This window comes from Rhodamnia argentea, chromosome 4 (assembly GCF_020921035.1).
Source record: "Rhodamnia argentea isolate NSW1041297 chromosome 4, ASM2092103v1, whole genome shotgun sequence".
Classification (NCBI taxonomy): Eukaryota; Viridiplantae; Streptophyta; class Magnoliopsida; order Myrtales; family Myrtaceae; genus Rhodamnia; species Rhodamnia argentea.
This window is the reverse complement of record NC_063153.1, coordinates 30,205,792-30,213,633: the sequence shown is the minus strand read 5'-3', so window position 1 is coordinate 30,213,633 and position 7,842 is coordinate 30,205,792.

Here is a 7,842-nt window from a genome sequence, read left to right as displayed (position 1 = left end):
CCCTTCACCTCTCAATAATATGCCGCCCACTTTCACCTTTTCTTCTCCTTTCTCTCTTGCTCCGATCTCTCCTGCTACTCAAATTACGGCCATGCAATCTACCTCGCCATCTCTTGTTCTTCCCAACATCACTAATCTTGTCTCCATCAAGCTTGAAGCAGACAATTATCTTTTGTGGAAATTTCAGTTTGAACCGATTTTGATTTGTAACGATCCGATGGCATATGTGAATGGATCCTTTCCGTGTCCACAGAGGCTTATCAATGATCAGAATGGTACTATGGTGTCCCATCCCTCTTATTCCATTTGGGTCAAGACGGATCAACGCGTTCATATAATAATTCGTACATCAACTTGATGTTAAGAATGCCTTCTTGCACGGCATTCTTTGCGAGGAAGTTTACATGCGCCAACCTCCTGGTTTCTCTAATACTGAATATCCTAATCACGCGTGCCGTCTCCGGAAAGCCATTTATGGTTTAAAGCAAGCTCCACGTGCCTGGTTTCTTCGCTTCAGCAGTTTTTTATTATCATTGGGTTTCACAGAGAGTAAGGCCGATCCCTCGTTATTTGTCTATACTTCTTCTCGAGGTTGTCTATATATTCTGTTGTATGTTGATGATATCATTGTTACTGGTGATACTCCTCATTTATTACAGTCTTTGATTACTCGACTCTCACAAGAATTTGCTATGAAGGATCTTGGACCACTTCACTATTTTCTTGGCATTAAGGCTTGTCACCAATCTAACAGTATGCTTCTATCTCAAGCTAAGTATGTTGATAGCCTTTTACGCAAGTTTGACCTTGTTAAGGTAAAGCTTGTATCTACTCCCTTGGCATCGAAGACTCTATTGTCTATTGATGATGGTGAGCTTCTCGCTTCTCCAACGCTATATCGACGGATGGCTGGTGCTTTACGGTATGTGTCCATGACTAAACCTAATATTAGTTTTGCTATGAACTTGGTTAGCCAATTCATGCATCAACCCGCATTACCTCATCTGCAAGCCGTCAAACGTATATATCGGTATTTAGCTAGCACATCTACCCATGGATTACTCATTGAGCGGTGTTCTCCCACTTCATTAACAGCTTATGTGGATGCGGACTGGGCTGGGTGTTCCGATACTCAACGTTCCACAACAGGTTTTTGTGTATTTCTAGGCACTAATCTTGTTTCATGGGGTGCCAAGAAGCAACCCATTGTGGCTCGTTCTAGCACAAGGACTGAGTATTGTGCTGTCACTCATTGTGTTGCAGAGATTGTCGCGACCTTCCTCACGAGCGAGGGCTAATGGGTCGCCCTCTCTGCCTGGTTGCATGTGGACCTTTGGACGTGAGCCCCTCCCAAGGCCCATTACCCAAATCACAACGAAAGATAACGTGGTTGATCTTTCGGTGCGGTCTAGTGACATGTGCTATGTGTGCATGCCAAAGAATCGCCACCAATTGTTTCGTGGAAGGTACAATTGGAAACCTTATCGAATAGTTGGGAGCTTCTATTCGATTCTACAAGAACCAGAGAAATAGAATTGGGGACTTAGTTACGCCAACTATCAGAGTTAACGCTCTTTCGGTACCTAAGTTGACTGAGTTTTCTGACTTTGAAATTTCATGCGGATGAGTTGGGGTACGAATCGTAAATCTAGGAGTTCATTCAAATGGGAATAACTACCCGAACAATCATAATCAATCAAAGTAAATGCATAAATCAAGGAATCCATAATATGCGAATAAATTGCATCAAATCAGCATGGCATTCCTAGTATAGCCCTATTAGCTTAGGGAAGAGACATTCAATGCATAGGAAGAGGTTAGGAGTGATTTGGACATGATTTGCCCATGAAGGGCAAAATCGTAATTTTGAAAAAATCTAAGGACAATTTGTCAAAAAGGGCAAAATCATCATTTTAGAAGAGAACTAGAGTGAAAAGCATCGAAAATAGGATTGACCACATAAAATGACCCATCTTCCAATTTTCGGCATTTTTTTAAATTTTCATGAAATTTTAGGGGACAATTTACCCTTGAGCGGATAAAATCGTCATTTTCTCAAGGAAATGATTGATAGAAACCCAAAGATAGGATTAACCATCTAAACCGACCCATCTGCTAATTTTCGACATTTTTTGTAGACTCACGGGAATTTTTTGGAGATAAATTACCCCTAAAGGGTAAAATTGTCATTTGAGGAATACCAGGAAAAGAAATCTCAAAAATAGGCTTGGCAATTGACTGTGGCCATTCCTCAATTTTTTGAGAATTTTTGAAATTTTTTAGGAATTTTCTACAATTTTTCCTAATTTTTTTGGATTTTCTAAGATTTTTCCTTTTTTTGGATTTTAAAAATTATTTTCGAATTTTTTATTGAGAAAAATTATCCGAGCCGGGTCGGGTGACCCAGCCCATGACTTAGAGGCGGCCGACCGACCCGCGTGGGTTTGGATCGTCCTCACCTAAACAGCGACGCTTTTGGAAATTTCAAAAAAGAAAATCAAAATTTCACTCATTTTCTAATTTCCAGCCGAAAAAAGAAATTCGCGCCTCAGATTTCTCCACGTGGTGGATTCTGGGCATTCTAATCAGGCATTGAGATCTACGAACAAGATTAGGCCATGTGGTTATCCCATGGCCCTCGATCTAAAACTCGGGATATATGGATTAGAGTGCACCAAGTGGCGCGTTCTTGACGCTCCGATTTGTGAACGAATCTATGGTTAGGGTTGGCCCATGTGGCTAATCCATGGCCGTTTGATCTTTCGATCAAATCCATGGTTAAGATTGGACGACGTGGCTAATCCATAGCCGTCCAATCAATGGCCTTTTTTTATTATTCTGAAAATGAGTGTTTCTTTCTTTTTTTTTCAAAAAACTCGATCCAACGATCGAAATATGACACACAAGCAAAACATGGATGTCGAAAACTGAATATTTTGAAAAATCATTTTTATTTTCCGAAAAAGGAGATCTTGATATGTGGCACACTTGAGTCCATCCGATCAAAATCATTTTCTGTTATAATAAAGCAACCAAATGCGCTGACATGGCCGCCACATGGCTGCCACGTCAGCGCCACATAGGCATTGACCGGGTCAACACGAGTTGACCGGTCAACCTCTTGTCGGGGAAGACGATCGGCGTCGTCGAATGTCGCCAGCGCCTCGCCGGAAATCTTGTATGGACGTCGAAAACTCTACAAAAACTCCCGATTTTCACGTATTCACAGTCAAACCTCATCCACATATATCGAATCTAGCCAAAAAAGGCACCTTGAACTAGTCTAAACTGACTTACACAGTCATCACCGAACCAGCAAACAAGTTCTGCAAATTAGACACTAAACCTCCAAAGAAAACGCCTGGAAAGCATCTGAGCAAGCTTCGGAAGCTTACCTGGTAGCTTATTGGCTTCGGTTTGGTGCGATATGAGCTCAAGAGCTCAAGAAAGTTCCAAGAGTTCAGGATCGGTTCAGGGGATTTAAGTCGTGAAAATGCAAAGTAAACACACGTACTTGATCAGAAGAAGCTCTAGAGAAATGTGGACTGAAAAGCTCGAACAAATGACAATCGACTCGAGCTACGCCATGAGAGTATATCATTTGGGATGAGCGGTGAACATTACCTTCAAGCGATCTCCGGCGAAGGAGGATATACTTCGCGTGTTCTTCAGATTGAGATGAATCGAACGGGACCGGTCGAGGTGTCTGGCAACGTCTGGATCAGCCTCTAAATGAGCTGCAAGTTCTCGAGCTCCCCTTTGTAACAATGGCAGAAGTTCCTTTTAGAGAGCCCCTCAAAAATCCTCTCCTTCCGCCCTCTCTCTTTCTGTTCTTTTCTTCTCTCTCGACTTCCGTATGTTCTTCGTTCCTCAGTCTGTTGTTACCGAACGAAGACCTCCCCGTCAAAACTCAATTGCTTCAGTGTCTTTCCCCGCCAATCTAACAGAATATTTTTTGGTTATCTTTCTCCAGCTGGCGTCAAGGAGACTTCTTGGACACTGCTTCAATCTAGTCAAAATCCGTTGGAGTTAGTTGGTGATTTTTTGCTTCCAGGTCTCGCGCCGTTTAGCTCCTATACGTGCGCAAAATGGAGTTGGAAATGCCACTGGGAGCTCCTTGCTACTGAGTATGATCAACGGGGTTGACTTGGTCAACTTTGTTTTCTCCCCCTTTCTTTTTTTTTTTTTTAAGTCAACACCAATTTCACCCATTTCTGCAAATTTAAACCCAAAATTGGATTCTGCCATACGAATGTTATCTAGGTGACAAGTTTGGGAAAATTTGATTTAACTTTGCTCAAAAATCCTAAAATTTCAAGATTAATTTGAATGTAAAATCTGTCCAATTAGGGTCCTTAATGACTAATCTGTGCTAATTTGACCTCAGTGTTTAGAATGTCAAAAAACCTATGGGTCAAGGTTTGTCTATGCATGGGTTCTCCCTTAAAATGGCCAATTTGACCACAATCGGAAACCAGGGATTAAATTGGAAATGCAAAGAAGTCCATTTTGCAATCTGCTCAAAAATTGAAATTGATCGGATCAAAATGCAATTAAAGGTGTAAGAATCAAATGTCAAAACTTTGACCTAGTGATAGAAAATGACCAGAACACTTTCTCAAATATTTTACTCTCTCTTCTTCCTTTTTTTTTTTTTCCACACCTGGCTCTCTGTTCTTGTTTCTTGTCTTTGCTGCTCTGCTTTTTGTTCTTATAACTACAAGCTGAAGACCAGCAACCGCTTCTAGGAACGGTAAGGAAGAAACGGGGACTGATTTTACCACGAATTCCAAATCTTTGACTCCCTTCGCCGTAGATACTTTCAAAGCCACGTGACTCGCGGACATTGAACTCCAATTCAGGCCGCCTAGCATCCACGCAACTTTTCCCTTTACTTGTGGCTGCGTGCAACCGCTCTCCAATAAGATTAATTATTTCAACAGTGAGCTAAATTATTTTCAAGCCCTTCTAAACCTTTGTCTTACCAACCTCATCAAACAAATCGGTGATCACCCGTGCCGTGCCGCATCGTTTCTGTTAAGTGATCGTGGAAGGAAATTCATAATAATTGTTGAGGTATACGTAGGAATTATATCAGAAAAGTCCCACATCGAAAAATTAGTTAGTTTGAAAAGGTTAATATATTATATCGAGTACAAAGACAACTTGCTGCAAACTCCAAGTCATGAATGGGATAATAGCTCAAGATTTTCTATTCTAATATCATATGAAATGTTTTAGACCACAATCAACAATTGTGAAATCTTAAGGTATTAATTAAATGAGTGATTTAGTATTTAAATATTATAATACGTTTTTTTTCACAAAAGGAACTGAGGATCCCCAAAGTGAAGCACTTGGCCAACCAAACCCTTTTCTATGATATCCTGAATTTGTATCTTCAACTCCTTCTGTTTCGCGGAAGCCATTTTATATTGTGCCTTCGAATTTGTAGTGGGGTAATCCGGACAAATCTTCAGTAGATATCTTTAGATGGGATGGATTGAGAAAGCCTTCTTACACATCATCATGTTATCATAATTGCTACACTATTACCTAGCTATTTGGTACTTGGCTGACAAGTCGATTACAGACATTCTGCAAAGCACAAGTCAGTCAAGCAAGACCAATCGGATTCTCTTGAGGCACTTCAGCTGCAGCAACCTGGTTCCTCATCTGATGTCCCATCAGATCTCCTAGCGCTCCCAGTGCTTGCAAAATCTCATCTATCCTTGGCTCTTCTCCAACAGGCCTAGCAGCACGGGGTGCTCTTTCTTCTTCCAAGATGTCATCGATCTACCCGACGGGCCTACCCCACGGTGCTCTTCTAGCTTGTCCACTTATTTCGCGAGGCAAATTACGAGTCCTACCCACCTCCTAGCAAACGCGAAGAGAAGACAGCCCCAACAACTAGAACACAGGTAACAATCACATGCATGAAGTTTTCGGTCATACTAACTATCACAATTTCCAACATACCTCATTACTCCGGGCCAATGACCGGATGGATCGGAGTTGACCTTGCTCGATACCACCTTGGGTGGGGATGTCATGCCCCTACTCTCAAGCTCGCGACATCCCTACCAAACCACCACATGTCATGAAAGATAGCGTCCTAGGTATACTATCAATCTACAAATCTACGGTGCATGCAGAACGTGCAACACTCCCAAACAACAAGATCAGTAGGGATAGAAAGCAAGAATAAACAAAACAGTCAATTAGACATAAGACATTTCATTCCAAAAAGAATAGATGATCCTTAATCTTACAGAGCTACCAACTACATATACAATGCCATGCTTCGGGGATGGCCCTCTAGGACTCACAAAAAGATACAAGAGTCGGGTAAGGTTAAACTCTCATCTACTCTCAAAAGACTACTCCACAACGGTCTTCCTCAATGACCACGCTCCACCCAAAAAGTCCATCTCAACCTAACGACCACTAGACATGGCCGTTATCAGAAGAGGATGACAGGACAATCTCCGATGATTCAAAGGGCACGACCTCCATATCGGACTCAAGATCCACTCTCTCATCGTCGGGAGTATCAAGGTCCATCGGTTCCTAGGTAGGGGCATAAATGTTGGGATTAGGTGGCCCTTTAAACCCACGGAGCTGGCTAAAGAAACTATCCCCATCACGAAAATACCAAGCTTTGAAGAGATGTGCCACCAGGTGTAGTATCCTCTCATCGACCCAAATTGTCGTGACGATGCTCCCAAACATCGTATGTACCTACGACTGGATAAGACTCAATATTAATCGACTAGTCGGATGGGACCCCGAATCTAACAGGTCTCTCCATCACTTGGGACCTTAAAGGTTAAAAAACGAAGTGAGAATAATCTCGGTGATTCAACTCCTAAGCCTGGCTAGGGCATTGATTTGCTCAGAGCATTCTACCAAGCAACCACAGAAGTATCGAGCATATAATTCAACCACATGCAACATAATGGTCTTCAGCCATGCGTAATGCAATGCTTGACTCAACTCCGCAGCCACAACAGACAAACAACCGGCAAGACATCACATCAACTTGCCCACACAGGACACTACACGCAGTCCATTTATTAACAGATACTACCTTACGATCCCGAGACGCTAGACGGTTGATGCCTAACACACTAGACAGTTGGTGCTCTCCTAGCGGGACTAGGCATCGTCTCATTACTTCGGCAACAACGACTACTATGCCAGTGTAATTATGATCGACACGGCACAACATAGCGAGGCATTCCAAAAGAAGCGTCGGTCCGTCATCGGCTACGATTGGTATCCGAACAACCCGGCGACACGAATTGACGTGCATCCGACAAGTCGTGTACTTCCAATCGACACGACGCAATCATATCGGGAACAACAATTAAGTGACCACTCAAGCGCATCCAACAACAACCAGTCAAATTTTCATCTTTTCACTTAGCCAGATGCTCATGTAGACATGATCAAAGACTCGGCTCCAGGCCATTTTCATGCTAAAATATGCTGTTTGATTCCATACGGGTCGCATGGATGTACCAAAAATCCACTAGAGTTTGCATCTAACAACATGGATTGACACCTACAAATTTCATCCATAGCATGCAACACACAAAACCAAGCATCCGGACAAACGAACAATCGGGACAACCAGCCAAACATATTCCGATAATCTGACAATAAAAACCGATCTAGATGTATAAAATCAACCGTCGAAAATCCAATCCAACGAACAATTAATCGTCCACTCGGCTCCGCCCTATCGCTCACTCGCAATCAAACAATGGCAATCAACTCGCCTCTCAAACAGGTCAATATAATCACCAAATAGCCGTAGACGACTTGACTAAGCAGATT